Below are 17,454 nucleotides of genomic sequence, written 5' to 3'. Positions count from 1 at the left end.
TGTCAACCCGTTCCGATGGAACACTGAGGTAGCAATTGGCTGCACCCCGTCAGGCAGATACAGTAACTCTGCTCTTGTGAACCCCTGCCAGTCTAACTCCAGTGCTTCTGGAATCTTCCATAGTTACACGGGTTCTACATTTGCCAGGGTGAGGCTTAGGTTACAACATCAGTAGAACTCTAGAGAGTTAGACATGTCTGTCCATCAACCCATAAATTCTGCATCTCATGTACCGTGTTGCAGGATCTTCCGCAAGCCCCTGTCTTGACCCACATTAGGTTCAAAGGTTCAGTCCTTGCCTCCTGACTTTGGGGGCTTTCTGAAACTTCTTCATGGTACTTTCGATTTAAGCCCGGCCGTGCCTACTATTCATCTACAATGGACATACAAAGGAATTGTGGGAGCCATGGCCTGATCTTACAGAGTTGCGGCTTCAGGAAGCAGTCCTTAGACTGTTGGTTCCTTCATAGAACTTACTGTTGGTGTTGAAGTCTGTACAATGTTTTAGTTAGCTCAAAGTCTCTCCCCTCAAGGCATGAGGCAGGCCAGTTAGATGGTACCAGGGCCATGTTTTCTTTACCTCAAAGTCTTCTCCCCTCGAGGCATCAGGACAGGCTAGTCAGAAGGTATCGGGGCCATGCTTTCTTTAGCTCAAAATCTTCTCCCCTCAAGGCATCAGGGCAGGCCAGTTAGCAGGTACCAGGGCTATGCTTTCTTTAGCTCAAAGTCTTCTCCCCTGAAGTCATCAGGGCAGGCAAGTTAGAAGATAACAGGGCTATGCTTTCTTTAGCTCAAAGTCTCCTTCCCTCAAGGCATCAGGGCAGGCCAGTTAGAAGGTAACTGCTTCCTTTAGCTCAAAGTCTTCTGCCCTCGAAGCATTGGGGCAGGCCAGTTAGAATTTACCGGGGCCATGTTTCCTTTTGTTCAAAGTCTTCTCCCCTCTAGACATCAGGGCAGGCCAGTTAGCAGGTACATGGGCTATGCTTTCTTTAGCTCAAAGTCTTCTCCCCTGAAGTCATCAGGGCAGGCCAGTTAGAAAATAACAGGACTATGCTTTCTTTAGCTCAAAGTCTTCTGCCCTCAAGGCATCAGGGCAGGCCAGTTAGAAGGTAACTGCTTCCTTTAGCTCAAAGTCTTCTGCCCTCGAAGCATTGGGGCAGGCCAGTTAGAATTTACCGGGGCCATGTTTCCTTTTGTTCAAAGTCTTCTCTGCTCTAGACATCAGGGCAGGCCAGTTAGAGGGTACATGGGCCATGCTTTATTTAGATCAAAGTCTTCTCCCCTCAAGGCATCAGGGCAGGCCAGTTAGCAGGTACCAGGGTTATGCTTTCTTTAGCTCAACGGCTGCTCCCCTCAAGGCATCAGGGTAGGCCAGTTAGAGGGTACCAGGGCCATGTTTTCTTTAGGTCAAAGTTTTCTCTGCTCAAGGCATCAGGCCAGTTAGAGGGTACCAGGGCTATGATTTCTCTACCTCAAGGTCTTCTGCCCTCAAGGCTTCAGGGCAGGCCAGTTAGAGGGTACCAGGGCCATGCTTTCTTTAGCTCAAAGTCTTCTCCCCTCAAGGCCGGCCAGTTAGAGGGTACCAGGGCCATACTTCCTTTAGCTCAAAGTCTTCTCCCCTCAAAGCCTCAGGGCAGGCCAGTTAGAGGGTCTCCGCATCGTAGGCTCTTGTCGGAGACATCGGCATGACCGCCACATGAGCTGCTCTCCACATCTCCCGCCTTTTGGTTGCCAGGATTAATTGCTGCATGGCCTGATAGCTAAACTAATGGCAACACCTAGATCTGCCGGTCCTTGGCTGCCTTGAATATTGCAGAGGCTTGAGCGTTCAGCTGAGTTCACGTGTGTGAAGGTCGAGTGGGGCATGATTTTGTAGGTCATATGAATTCCCCAGACGATGCCACCTGCCATTCTTCTGGATGGCACCCTTTGCTTTTCACCTCTGCCTTATTTCCACCCCCCCAGCCCTCCTTACCAACTTACTCCCCTATAAAATCCCTTACACATAACAGGGTGCAGCCATACACCCCCACACATCCACCAGGGGCCCATCAGCTGCACATCAACATGCATTGAACTCTCACAAGCTCCCCCTCTCACCCATCAGGGGCTCTCCCCAACTAAGAGCGCTGCACTTAGGATCAAGTCTTGGGCACCAGCCTGTCCCCAAGAGTTTCCTCCCAAACATCTGCTCAGAGCAGCACTCAAGAAACAGGCCCTTCCGACCTGCACCCCCTCAACACCTCAGGGCTCAGATCTGCCTCTGCCCCTGTCCCCCGAAAACCCACCCCTTGCAGTGAGGGCAGCAAGATGGCAGAAGGGCACTCTACAAGACCACTCTGCATTACAAAGGGAGCAAAGTGAGCGCATCACATTTCAGGGGGCACCACTATCCGTGATATTTTGGGGTATGGGTTATTTTCTGATCGCATTTTGCATTATTTGATGGCTTTCTCGCCGGGGTTCTCTTGCTTAATGGGACAAAGCGCTCCTGCTTGGATACCCCTCACTGATGAGGGGTGGGGCGAGGAACAGTCCCCAGGACCAGCTCCTTCCCAAGCTGCTCTTTTTGGGGAGGGCAGTCTCTTCATGCACTACTCCAGAGTGGGATCCGCTTTATTGGGGTACTACTGGGGTTCCTGCCCTGGGAGCCATCTCGCTAATAACAGGTAGGGTGCCCCAAGTCTAACAGGCCACCCCTATGCGTCATGAGTTCCATGTCTATCAGGCCAACTCAGCCCTGCACTCCCCAACCCCTCATGTGATAAACTCTTTATCACACTCTGGCTAATAACAATAGAAATAGGTAACACCAATTACCAAGCGCTCTGAAACTGGTGATAGTGGCGCTATATAAAAAAAAATACACCAATAAAGAACGGGGTGGAGAATAGTATGACTAGGAGGGATAAAGATTACCCGTGAGCAAGCACGCATTTAATTCCAGCACACGTGATGCCGCGCACGCTGACCATGACCTCAATTTCCTAAATAACTCAGCGGCAGCTGCAGAAAGACGCTCAGTAACATGTCGTGCAAATGTTTGAGTCAACGTGACATCTCTCACTTTGCCACGGAATCTGCCAGCTGGGCATCTCACTCACCTTAGTAGAGAAATGTTCACTGTTGCCCTGGCCAAGAGGAGTGAGCTGCCCACTCAAAAGATAGGATGTATGAATCTAGAGAAAGGGGGTGGGCTGGGGGAGAGAGTGAGAGAGACAGACAGAGAGGCAGACAGTCAGAGACCCCTCCCCCTGCCTCCCAGCATGGCAGTGGCAGCTGATGTCTTGAATCCTTCCCGGCCGCCATTTTCTTTTTCCAAGTGCGTACACACCAGTGCTCTGGAGGCGCTGCTTCATTGGAAGGACAGGCACGTAGCCGGCTGCAGGCTGCCGGCTGCCGCTGTGTGTCAAGGCGGCAGCCTGCTGTGCCGCGCAGGCGCCACCTCACAAAGCGGTGCTCAATACCGAAGCCCGAGCCAGGACGCCTGGAGAACAGGGCCATCATTCATGGTGGGTTTTGTTTGAGTGAAAACACAATCCAAGTAACACAAAATATTCAGAAGCCAGTCAACCCACAGCATCAGCCTCCAGGCGAGAAAACGGTGACTCATGCAGTGAGGCGGGGTGTTGCTAGGTCTGGAAAAGATCCAGCGCTACGCCAATGTTGGGTCTTGGGGCTAGCCTTTTGGTTGGTTGCCCCTAAGCTTCTATCTGGGGTTACAACCAAAAGACCCGGGGTTATACCCCCCAGTGTTCCCCTAGCAACGCCATGAGGAGACTCGCTGATCCGTTCAGGCCCTCAGACGTGTGGTAATTTTGGCAAAGGGCAGGTGTCTCCAAGAGAGAGAATAGCTCACAAGCTAGTACAAGGGAAGTCGATGAAGAGCCAGTCAGGCCATTGGTTAAGTAGACGCCAACGTTTCCCTTTTATATATGGCTGCCAAAATCACAAGGCTGCTCCTGATCATCAGGGGCACCCTTGCGAGGTCTTTGGGGAGACCCTGATTAATGTGGGTTAAGACTAGTGTTCAAGCAACTGTCAGCAAGGGTGTTTAGAGGTTTCCCGCTCTACCTGAACCTAAGGTGACCCCGCTCTATTCATGCATTCATAGGGCGGGCATTGCATGATGGTAGAGGTGCGCAGGGAAGGGGGTCCGCCTCCCTCAGGAGCGACCGAGAGAGGTCTTAAAGGGGAGATCCGAGGACGCCATCATCTTTAACTTGTGGTTGGTTCCCGCTAAAACAGGGCCACCAGGCAACATCCCTGGAGAATGAACACCCTCCACGGGGACCGGAATGGCGATGCCAAGGGACACAAGGGTTTCTGCACCCGTGCCGGGAATCCTCCTGTAGCAGCGGATATGAATGAGCGGCCCTCAGGGGCAAATCCTCAAAGACACACACTCTGCAGATTCCCACAGGTGAGGATCATTCAGAATCTGCGAAGGGGCGCAGTCGGAGTGGGTAACGGTATGCTGCTCTGGCAGGCCATTTAAGAAAACATCTGTGTGGGTACACTATCCTGTGCCAGCCTCAGGCCAGCAGGCCCTGCCACCTGGCAGAAAGCCTGAGAAAAATGTGTTCGATGGGCAGGACAGTGGGCAGCAGACTCGCTTGGCAAGCAGAGGAAAGAAGTGCCAATTGAGGGGCTGGCCACAGGGCCAGAGAAAGTTCAGACTCCTCAGCAATCTTAACTTGAGAGGGGTTTTGGGAGAGTGGGGGGGTTTACTGATCTTCCAAAATCACAAGTGCCAAGGTGAAAATACCGCTGGCTAGAACTGAGGGGAGCCTTAGCCATGATCTGTTGCGACCCGCTCCCCCTGAAGGTCAGGGAGACCATCTCTTGATAGCCATGATCTGTTGCGACCCGCTACCCCTGAAGACCAGGTAGACCATCTCTTGATAGTCATGATCTGTTGCGACCCGCTCCCCCTGAAGGCCAGGGAGACCATCTCTTGATAGCCATGATCTGGTGTGAACCGATCCCCCTGAAGGCCAGGAAGAGCATCTCTTGATAGCCATGATCCGGTGCGACGCGCTCCCCCTGAAGGCCAGGTAGACCATATCTTAATAGCCATGATCCGGTGCGACGCGCTCCCCCTGAAGGCCAGGTAGACCATCTCTTGATAGCCATGATCCGGTACAACCCGACCCCCTGAAGGCCAGGGAGACCATGTCTTGATAGCCAGGATCTGGTGCGACCCGCTCCCCCTGAAGGCAGGTAGACCATCTCTTGATAGCCATGATCTGGTGCGACCGTTCCCCCTGAAGGCCAGGGAGGCCATCTCTTGATAGCCATGATCTGATGCGACCCGCTCCCCCTGAAGGCCAGGGAGACCATCTCTTGATAGCCATGATCTGGTGCGAACCGATCCCCCTGAAGGCCAGGTAGACCATCTCTTGATAGCCATGATCCGGTGTGACGTGCTCCCCCTGAAGGCCAGGTAGACCATCTCTTAATAGCCATGATCCGGTGCGACACGCTCCCCCTGAAGGCCAGGTAGACCATCTCTTGATAGCCATGATCCGGCGTGACGCGCTCCCCCTGAAGGCCAGGTAGACCATCTCTTGATAGCCATGATCCGGTGCGATGCGCTCCCCCTGAAGGCCAGGTAGACCATCTCTTGGTAGCCATGATCCGATGCGACCCACTCTCCCTGAAGGCCAGGGAGACCATCTCTTCATAGCCATGATCTGGTGCGAACCGATCCCCCTGAAGGCCAGGTAGACCATCTCTTGATAGCCATGATCCAGTGCGACGCGCTCCCCCTGAAGGCTAGGTAGACCATCTCTTGATAGCCATGATCAGATGCGACCCGCTCCCCCTGAAGGCCAGGTAGACCACCTCTTGATAGCCAGGATCCGGTGCGACCCACTCCCCCTGAAGGCCAGGTAGACCATCTCTTTCTTAATAGCCAGGATCTGGTGTGACCCGCTGCCCCTGAAGGCCAGGGAGACCATCTCTTGATAGCCATGATCTGGTGCAACTGCTCCCCCTGAAGGCCAGGGAGACCATCTCTTGATAGCCATAATCTGGTGCGACCCGCTCCCCCTGAAGGCCAGGCAGAACATCTCTTGATAGTGCGCAAGGCGGTCATTGAGGTCCTGATGCCACTGTGTGACACCTACACACGAATAGCTTCTTACCCCACATCCCAGAACAGCACAAAACAGCTCCTTTTCTCATACGAGATATGAATGAAATGAAATACATGGCCAGATTCAAAGGGTCTCTCCTTTCATGTTTGTGAGCTTTCATTTTTGCAGAATCTCTTTCCAAAGAATAAGTCGGGTGGCCTCCCATTATTGCAGAACCTCCAGGATTCTGTGGGAAATAGAGGGAAAAGTGGCTTAACTTTCAGAATTCCATTTCTATTGCACTTCGTGTGCCTCCCAGCTGAGAAGAAGCCCTCGCAGGGTTGAGTTCCTTCCTCTAATCGATGTGTGGAGCTTTGGGCTACACTGTACATCAGAATGGACCCATTCTTGCCGATCACTCTAATGAGTGGCCAATTGGTCAGTGACGAAATGTGGACCCTTTCTAGCAGTGTTTGTTTTTTTTTGTTTCGAGCGTAAACTCGCCATAAGCTGAATGGACTGGTCATAAGGGCGCCTTCTCCACCAGAGGCCGAGAATGGCGTGGCTTGGGCACGGCCAGGCAGGTTCTAATCCTTTTTGCGTCCTGGATCCCCTTACACAGTTCTGATCCCTGGTCTTCACAATTGCCCTCCCTCTGGGCTTCTACGCCCCCCCCCCCCCCCCGCGCTTTCTTTTGTGAGCTGGAGGTGAATGCGCCGGGCCCTAGTACCACCCGGCCGCCTCCCTCGCTGGTGCAGAGTTGAATGAAGATGTGTTCTGATAAATAGCGCCATTCATGGCTCAGAGCCGCCGCCTCACTCCTGCTCCGACACATAACTGGCCATTCTGCCGCCTTCCCTTACGCGCCCTCCCTCCCTCCCACACTCCCCCCTTTCTGCATTTCTTTATTTAGCTTGCCTGTGTTTAATGCACCCCCTCCCCTCCTTGCGCCTCACATTTTTCTTCCCTCCCACCCAGACTGTAAACAGAACTGCTAAATTCTCCTGGAGCCTGCTGCGGAAAAGCAAAGGATCCATTCGCAAAGGCAGCCCGGCTCTGCACTCTTCCTGGGACGGCTTCTGGGATCAAAGCAAGAAAGAGGCTGCACATATGATCAGGACACGCGTGTGTATGTATATACCAGGCTCAATGCGCCATGCAGTGGAACCATGCACGCTGTGCCGGCGCTGGGCATCATCATACGGCAAGACGCCACCTGCTACACAAAATGGAGGCCGCATGCAACCTCATGAGCTATCCTGGCCCATATATGAACAGCAATGTTGTGCGCATTCAGAAAAAGGGTTCCATGTGTTAAAATCGCGGAAAAAAGGTCCTTTACTCAAAAAACAGCGGAGGAAAAAAGGCCGTGGTTTTGCCACTGCAATCAATGTAAAGGATGCGGGGGACAGACCCGCAAACCCCGGGCCCATTATGTATAATGGGGTACAACTTTACTGGGTCAAACCACAGCATTTGTGCGGTGATTTTTTTGTAAAGGCGACATTTTTGCCGCGATTTTATTACTGCGTATCCAGAAAAAGACATGGGCGCCTAGTAACACGTGATTTGCTATTGAACTCAGTTCCTGCGTGCCACGCATCAACGCGGCCTGCCCTGACAAGAGGCCGTTCCAGGAGGCCACACAGTGATGGCGCCAGGGTATAACACCACATTGCGGGCCCTCCACGTAAGAGCGGCTCTACGAAAAATATGCACCCACTGGAGTTGAAATAGGAAACCTTGATGAAAACACCCACCAGGGCAAGCCAGGCAATTCAAGTGAGCCGCATCAGGAACCTTGCAAATGACACCGCTTGCCAGACATTAAATGGCTACACATCAAAGGGGATTTGCTGCTACATCTAAGATGGCGGACCCAGGTCCCAATGCCAACCAACATGTGGTGTACGGCTCCCCTGTGATTAGTGTTCAAAGGCGATTGGTTTTCCATGTGACGCCCTTTAACTAGGACTATACTGCAAAGCCCCGTTTAGAGTCTTTTTTCTCACTTTGTTGACAGATTTGGTGATACTCTTCGTAGTAGTCGTTGCGGAGATAGCTTTGAATTTTCTAGACCAGGCTTGTCCAACCTTTTTGAATGTGGGGCCGAAGCATTCACTTTTTGTCACCCGGAGGGCCGGCGAGCCAAAAGTGAACATCCTGACCCAAAGCAGTATATTCAAAAGCGATGGTGTGTGACCTTTCACACAATAGCATCAAAGGCATAGCCATGCAGTCCCAACGATAGCTTTTGGTGTCGGGGGCAGTGATGAAAGGTTAGTTTCTTGTGATTTCTTCCAGTGTGTATGTGTTGATATTTCTCAGAAATAGTGGGGGCGACCAAGCGTAGCCAGGGAGCTGTAACAATATAGGGAGGGTTGGTGGGGGGGGGGAGTCTCCCCCCTCAAGATTTTTTTTTCCAAATATGGGGCTGAAATTGTGCATTTTACAGCAGGAAAAGTGACCAAAAAGCCATATGTTTACAATCAGTTCTAAAGGGGAACATGTACATTCCATGTCACTAACAGCAGACAAGAACATTGTAGAACACAACACATTTTAATGATCAATGTGTCCACAGTGTAAGACAGCACTGTCACTGATGTAACACATTGACATGCTGGTTGTGCCCGTAATATGCCTCTGTAGCAACATGTCTATGCTGGCTGTTACCAATTTAGGCCAGCATTGTCCTCTACAAGGCATGATTGATGCTGCCTGTGCAGTGTGCCCAATACATATGCCAGTTTATCTCTGTAATACACATTCATTACTTCTGTGGTAATGATTGATGCTGCCTGAGCATGTGCAGTGTTGTGCCCAATACATATGCCAGCTTATCTCTGTAATACACAATCATTACTTCTGTGTTAATGAAAGAAGCATAATGCCATTCCAGGGGGCACCTGAGGCAGTAAAAGTCCTCCACCACGGCCCGGTTTATTGGTCGGACCCAACATTGCAGAAATTAATTAATTAATCGTGTCCACGGACCCGACAAACATTGAACAAATAAATAAATCGGGCAGGGGAGCCGACTTATGAATTTCCCGGGTGGTGCCCAAATATAGGAAGTGACATCACGAGCACTTATATGACCGCATTTGCACATAGTCGCCAACTTGGTGTGAGGGGGACGGTGGGGTGCAGAACAGTGGAAACATTGGCTAGCATGTACTGCATATACTAAAGGCAAGTAAGAAGGAGGTTTAAGCCTTCCAGTTGCATCCCAGTAGGCCAATACTGCCCCTACTCCACCCCTCTATAATTATCCAGGTTGTAGTAGCCCTCAAAAGGCAGAGCAACACAACTAGGACAGGAGAACGAAATGCCATCCCATCCTGTGAGTGTGTCAAACCTCAGAGCAAAGACTGTGCATGTGCCTTGGAGCACAATCTCACTAATTTGGTGCAATTCGCGCAAGTGAGTGCATGGGAATGCCATGCGTGTGTGTGTGGGCTGCATACCCCGGATCACTTGCTCACTTCTTCACTGTGAAACTCTGTCCAAGGCAGTACTGTCCCAATGGTGAGAAGTGTCATATTTTCACATTAACTCTGCTTAAGCACTTTGGGTTATTGAATAGTGCTGCTCCATTCGGAGTAATTCCATCCCTTTAAATATATTAGCTCTTGTATAACCACAACCGTGTTGATTTATTCTGATGATGATGATGAAGATGATGTTAGACTTGCTCAATAGTTCTGGTTCTGTATCATTAAATGTACTTCAGATCTTCGGAGTCTCGGGAGGATAGCCCAGGAGCAACACAGGTTCGATCCCGCTGGGTACATTATACCTCTACATCTGTGCACCCCTCTTGCCAAGCGGGGTGCACAGAGGGGTGCACAGATGTACAAATACACCCAACCCAAAACGACTTTTAGAAATTGAGGGACAGACTTGCTTTGAATCTGTGCCTCCATTTCTAAAAATCGTTTTGGGTTGGGTTACTTCTATATCTGTGCACCCCTCTTACCAAGAGGGATGCACAGAGGGGTGCACCAATGTACAAATACACCCAACCCAAAACGATCTTTAGAAATGGAGGCATAGATGCAAAGGAAGTCTGTCCCTCAATTTCTAAAAATCGTTTTGGGTTGGGTGTACCTCTACATCCATGCACCCCTCTTCCCAAGAGGGGTGCACAGATGTACAAAAAAACCCAACCCAAAACGATTTTTTAGAAATTGAGGGACAGATGCAAAACAAGAGCATCTTGCTTTGCACCCGTCCCACAATTTTTAAACATAGTTTTTTACCCGGCTTTTACCCGGGCCGCCAGAGAGAGACACAGTATGGATGGAACAAAGGACCATCCATACTGCGTCTCTTCTCTTCGGCCTGGGGGGCTGGAGCACCCGCATACTCTGTGCCCCTGAAACTGGGCCGTGGCCTGTAACTGCCTCTGGTGCTGGGGGCACCAGAGGCAGTTACAGACCACGGCCCAGTTTATTTATTTATTTGTTCAATGTTTGTCGGGTCCGTGGACCCGATTAATTTATTTATGCAGAAATAAATAAATTAATCGGGTCCACGGACACGACAAACATTGAACAAATAAATAAATAAACTGGGCCGTGGCAGATGCAGTAACAGTCCTCCGCCACGGCCTGGTTTATTTATTTATTTATTTGTTCAATGTTTGCCGGGTCCGTGGACCCGATTAATTTATGTAACATTGCAGAAATAAATAAATTAATCGGATCCACGGACCCGACAAACATTGAACAAATAAATAAATAAACGGGGCCGTGGCCTGTTACTGCCTGTGGTGCCACCCCCCCCCCTTTAGGGGGCACCAGAGGCAGTAACAGTCCTCCACCACGGCCCGGTGTATTTCTTTATTTGTTCAATGTTGTCTGTACAGCCTCGCGGGCCACATGAAATGGCTTGGAGGGCCGTATGTTGGACAACCTTGCTCTAGACAGTCTAGCTAGCCCTTGCATGGAGTGGAGAGCGTTCTGGAAGTGGTTCATCGATGACATTTGACTGCTTTAGACATTAACCACTTATTCAAGATGACCAAATCCAGATGACCTACCCAACCCAAAGTCTGAAAGAAGGTACCACTAAATGTTCGACCTTCTTTCGGACTTCTGGTTGGGTAGGTCATTGGATTCGTTTTAGGGCTGCGGGGGTGTCCCCCTAGCCCCTGCTTACTATACTGTGAGCGGGGGTTGCAGGGGTGTCCCCCGCAGCTGTCCTGCAGTCCAAAAAAAACAAACAAACAGGCTGCGGGGCTGTCCCCGGCAACACCCCGCTCACTATACTATACAGTATAGTGAGTGGGGCTGCGGGGGACAAACCCCCAGCTTATCCAAAGAAAAAAAGAAAAAGAAAAAAAAAAAAGGAAAGGACCCTGCGGCTCCGGTTCCCGATCACAGAAGTGAAAGGGAATTGGCGTTGCAGGGACCAGCAAGACGGAATTGAAGGTAAGTAGGAATTGGGGGGGGGGGTGGCACGGTGTGTGTGTGTAGGCTTTGGGTAAGGGTTTGGACACTTTGGGAATGTTCAGGGGAGAAACGACCGAAGATTATTTCAAACAAATAATCTTCAGCCGTTTCTCCCTTGAACATTTCATCCGCGGTAAAACAACCCCAAATCTTAACCACGGCTGCCCTCCAGGGATTTTATGTCTTGGTGAATAATTCTGACCATAATGTGCAATTTTGAACATGTTCCAGCACAGACTCCCCCATCTTTCGGGTCTATAAGTTCTTATAAGGGCCAAAGATTCTGCATAGACGTATGTTTACCAAACCAACAGCAAACATGTGATGCTCACATACCAAAGCCAGCATCCACAGGACCAGCGTTTCTATATCCCATTCTTGCAGTTCCTTAAGCTTCACATAAGTTATTCTAAGAAAGACGGCCACTTATAGTGCACTTTCCAATAAAACAGACAAACCATGAGTGCACCAAAGGCCAGATGTAGCAACCTCTGCAATGGGCGCGGAAAAAACAACCGGGAAAGACAACTGCACCCCTGACCAAACGCAGAAGAGGACCAGTGGCGCGGAACTGCACCCCTGACCAAGCACAGAAGAGGACCAGCAGCACGGAACTGCACCACTGACCAAGCACAGAAGAGGACCAGTGGTGCGGAACTGCACCCCTGACCAAGCACAGAAGAGGACCAGTGGCATGGAACTGCACCACTGACCAAGCACAGAAGAGGACCAGTGGTGCAGAACTGCACCCCTAACCAAGCACAGAAGAGGACCAGTGGCACAGAAGAGGACCAGTGGCGCAGAACTGCACCCCTGACCAAGCACAGAAGAAGACCAGAGGCGCAGAAATGCACCCCTGACCAAGCACAGAAGAAGACCAGCGGCGCGGAACTGCACCCCTGACCAAGCACAGAAGAGGACCAGCGGCGCGGACCTGCACCCCTAACCAAGCACAGAAGAGGACCAGCAGCACAGACCTGCACCCCTAACCAAGCGCAGAAGAGGACCCATGGCACGGAACTGCACCCCTGACCAAGCGCAGAAGAGGACCAGCGGCGCAGAACTGCACCCCTGACCAAGCGCAGAAGAGGACCAGCGGCGCGGAACTGCACCCCTGACCAAGCATAGAAGAGAACCAGCGACTTACGTGTTTGACCACATTTAATAATCAGTGCTATGCCACACACAAAAGGATGTGAGCAATTGGCATACAACAAACATAGGGGCTCCCTCAGTACCGAAAACTCATTTGATCTCAAAAATGGTAGCAGCCAGATAGTCGGGGTATGGGGGTAAAAATGGGAATGGGAAGGGCCATGGCGAATGGGGAATTACCGCCCCCACACACCTTGGAATAGGGCGGTAATTCCGCCATTCACCATGGTGGACTCGGTAAAATACCAGCGGCAACCATGGCGCTAATAGCGCCATGGTTACCGCGGTCCGTGTAATGAGGCCCTAAGTCTCTTACCCTGCTATGGGGCATAGTGGTGCATTGGTTGGTGCGTTACATCTGAAGGTTTCTTGCACAATGCGCTTTGGCTGTATGTATGCCTTATTACTGAGGTGGCCCTCTGTGGCGATTAAGAACTTCACTTTCATTTTACTTTACTCATTGTCTCTCTCCCACTCCTTCTCCCTCCTATTCATCCTGAGAATGTTCCAGACATATTGAGGAGGGGGGTGGGGCTACAAATAAGCATTAGCGTCTGCATGCAAGACATTGGGCCTCATTCCGAGGTTGGTGGTAGTCTGCCACCAATAACGGTACCGTGTCCGGTTTGGTGCAATGGGGACTCACTGGTCTAGTCAGACCTTGGCGGGGCCAGTAAGTCCCCATTCACCAAACCATTCCCCATTCCCATTTTAGCCCCCATAGGGCTCAATGGGAATGGGAGGGCGCAAATAACAGGCCGGCGTATGCTAAGCATGTTATGTGCGCCCAGGTCCCTTAACGGGTCCCGTCCTTAACATCTGGTCAGACCAGGCGTTAAGGAAGGGACCCGCCAAGGGACCTCGTGGTAGGGCGGTAAGGGATTACCGGCACTGGTCTCCTTACCAGTGCCCAGTATCCCTTACCGCCCTACTCGGAATGAGGCCCATTTTGTTTCCTCATCACCTGGCTGGAAACCTTTAATGACTGTGTTTGTTGGGATCGTTGCAGCCAATGGCTGAAGGGAAATGCTAAATAACGGGGTAGACGTTATTGTTGCTAGTCCCTTTTTGTCTCAGAAGTTCTCCTGAAAGCTAGTCATCTGTTTATATTAGCACTGGGGCCACTAAGTTGTGGGCGTTTTAACAAAAAGATCATCAAAAGCTCATATGATGTAAGACTTTGAGACGTTACTACCAGCAGACCTTCCTAAATGCTTTCTCCCCGTCCAGGCTGAGAAGCAGGTGATGATGACCTGCGTGTTCCTCGATGCGACGCAGAACAGCAAGACTGTCCCTTGCGTCGCCACGGGCTCCACGCTGCGTGATAAAGTCAGTGCGGTCCTATCTCTTACGCTCAGGTTGTACATTTCTATTGGTACGTGAGACTGGGTGCTAATTTGCACATCCCTGTCGCTCTCTGCCAGGTTTTGGTACGAGGGAGGCTCACGTTTGAGCACTTCACAGACTTGTGTTGAGGTGGAGGTGTAAACGTGTATGACAATAGGTGGAAGTTCTTTGAATATTTGAGGTAAGGCCAGCTGGGCTCAGAGATATTCCTGGCTTGAGAGAGCCATTCCTCGAGTGATTAAATCAATCGTTTATTTTGCCACGGATGGAGGTGTGTTCAAAGTAGCCGAAACCTAGGTTACACCAAGGTGTTGTTGGAAGAACCAGCAACGCTGCTCATGAATAAGATGACTAACTACTGGAACATCTAGAAACAAGATGGCTCCCTACCTCATGCCCACACGTGCCATGAGCATGCTGTAGTGGGGTGCAGCTGGCGAAGAAGCTGGGAGGCAGTGCTTAACTCAGGGTGATGAACCTTGAGGGTAATTGAGGTAAGCTGAACCAAGACACAGTGGTCACCTGACTCTTCTTCCCGTGTAACACGTGCACCAGGCATTTTCGTTGCCGTTGTGGAAAGAGAAGGTCCATGTTTACCTTGGAACAGCGGCAACTCGATCTCGAAGCGCTCTGGAGGCATGTGGAGAGAGCGAGAGAGAGAGAGTGGAGGGGTCTGTACCCACGTCTCCTCAGGCAGCCTTGATCATAGATTCATTTTGATGTCTCCTACCTAAGAGCAACCCTGAATGCACCCTTGGTAACCACTGGGGAAAAAGCCCAAGCCCTGGAATATGACTCCTTTACGTCCCATCCGAATAGGATTGACAGACTTAAATGAGCGGTTAAGAGCACCAAGACCACGAAGTTCGTGACAATATTTCAGCATTCCTGCTCGATCCGGCAGGTCGGATCGGCTGTTATGAGCCTGGGGACCGAGTTAAAGGACCGGGCGTAGTGAAGGCTTATAACTGGGCCGATAACACCCGATCCGACAATCCAGAGAGGCTATGAATGCTATTAGCACCCCTAGGTTGCCGATCAAGTAACCGGGGTGCTGAGAGCATTGTATTTTGTTTGAATGAACGCTCAGTCTAACAAAATACTTTGGAAAGATGGCCACCAGAGAGCTGAAAGACGAGCCTCCATATGAAGTGCCTCTTCCATTTCCATGGTGGCCAGCACGGACAACAGGAGGAGGCAGCAGCGGCGCAGGTGTAACTGCCACAGAAATAAGGGAAGTGCAGGATTTATTTATACAATTGTAGAAGTGCCCAAAACCCTTAGACATCTAGGAACTAGTTACAGGCATGGTACATTCAGGGGGTGCATACAGTCTTAGTTGAACAGATGTGTCTTGAGCTTTTTCTGACCAGCGGATAGTTGGGGTCAGATCGAAGGAAGAGCCGTAGATTGTTCCAGACGTTGGTTGCCACCACCGGGAAGCTAGATCCCCCTGCTCGTTTGCGTCTGAATCTTGGCATTACAAGGAATGGCTGTGGGTGGAGCTCAGTGGTCTGGAGGACGCGCACGTGATGAGTCTCTGAGCTACGTATGTAGGGGCGTTGTTAGACCGGCACTGATGGGTGATTGGGAGGATTTTGAACGTACTTCTTTCTCGGATAGGAAACTAATGGACAGATCTTCTAGCTTCACAGATGTGGTTATATTTATTTAGGTCCAGTGCAGCGCAAAGAGCATTGCTTTAGTTAACTTAGAGCTTGTTTACGTTTTTTTTCCAAGGTGCCGCAAAGCAAGGCATTACAATAGACCAGTTTAGATCACACAAGAGCGCAGGCAACAGAGAGGCGATTGTCTGAGGATAAGTAAGGTTTGCTAGCTCATATGAGCTTCGTGGCGTAGGCTGCCGTGGAAGTAATGTGGCTGATTTGGCAGGACATATTGAGTGAAGCGTCAAGGTGGATGCCCAAGGCTTTCACCGAAGGGGAGACAGGGGGGGGAATCATATGGCCATCGATGTTGAAGAAGCTGAAAGCTAGGTCAAGTTTTGCAAGGCGGGCTGGCGTACCAACTTGAAGGGGCTCAGTTTTCTCATCGTTCAGGCAAAGACTGTGTAGGGACATCCAAGTTTGGATCATTTCATAAATGCCGTTTACATTGGTGGAGTCCTGCGCATGGTCACCAGAGAGGGGGAGGAGGATATGGGTGTCGTCCGCATAGTTTGAAGGGCACCTTGTCTACAGATCCCTACTGCGTTTAAGAGTACAAGTCAATTATTAAGATGAAAAAGGAACTATTCCTCAAGGCCAAATGGGTAGCTCTTGCCCCTGCCCTCGATGCCAGGGACAACGCCACATTCTGGAAGCTGGTGTCAGGAGCAGAGGTGAGAGGGGACATGGACATTAAGTACACCATATCCGCTGGGGAACGGCAAGAACATTTCTCATCCTTATATAGAAGACGAGGCGACATCGACACCATGTCAGAGGTTAATATACACTGGAGGGGGGCCAGGGGGGAGAGGGAGATTACCTTTAGCATTGAAGAAGTGGCATCTGCAACAAACCCCCTGAAGGCAGGGAAGGTGCTAGGCCCTGATATGATTGGTTATTTATAAGGCGCTTAATACCCAGAGGTTTCTAAGCGCGGACCCGGGGATCGAACCTGTGTTGCTCCGTGTCGTCTAACGTCCCTGACAGAGTTCTAGTTAATGTCTATAAAGAAGAGATTTCCATTTGGCTTCCAACTCTCTGGAAGCTATTTACAGTTACAATCAACTCTGTCCCCAGCTCAAGGTGCTTGGCAGAAATAGCACCAGTCTATAAAATGGGAGGAAGGGGTGCCCAGTAAATTGGCGCCCAATATCACTGTTAGAGAGGGAAGGGTACTGTGGACCACCGTTTCTGGATTTCTATTATCATCCAAAAATATACTGTCCTAAGAAAAATGAAATTGTATGCCATCTTTGTAGATTTTTGGACAGCCTTTGACTGTGTACCAAGGGATCTGCTTTGGTCAGCACAGGAAAAAAGGGGGTATGCCCCGCGTACAGTGAAAATAAGGCAGTTCTTAGAGTTGGCTTGGTGGGGGGTTGGGGGGGGGGAGTTACGGATTCCATCAGCGCCACAAAAAGATGTCAGGCTGGGATGTGTCCTGGTCTCATTATTGTTTTGGATATCCATGGAGGATGTCACTGAAATGTTGCTAGTTGAAGGCAAAGACCCCCCAAAAATGGGCCTCGGCCGATACCCTGGTCTCTTTTTCGTGGACCATGCCATGATATTGTCCACCACCCCACAGGAACTGAGGTCATCTCTAGTGTCCTTCACGGGAAAATGTAAAGAGTTAAAGTTGATCCTGAAAACGGAGAAAACAAAGACAATGGTGTTCAGGCCCAGAAGCTTAATGCTGGAGCAGGGGGCGTGCAGTTGGAACAAGCAAGACCTACAACTACC

The sequence above is a fragment of the Ambystoma mexicanum genome, chromosome 11 (assembly GCF_040938575.1).
Source record: "Ambystoma mexicanum isolate Mex_15411 chromosome 11, UKY_AmexF1_1, whole genome shotgun sequence".
NCBI lineage: Eukaryota > Metazoa > Chordata > Amphibia > Caudata > Ambystomatidae > Ambystoma > Ambystoma mexicanum.
The sequence above is the reverse complement of the archived record's forward strand: the minus strand, read 5'-3'. Positions refer to the sequence as shown.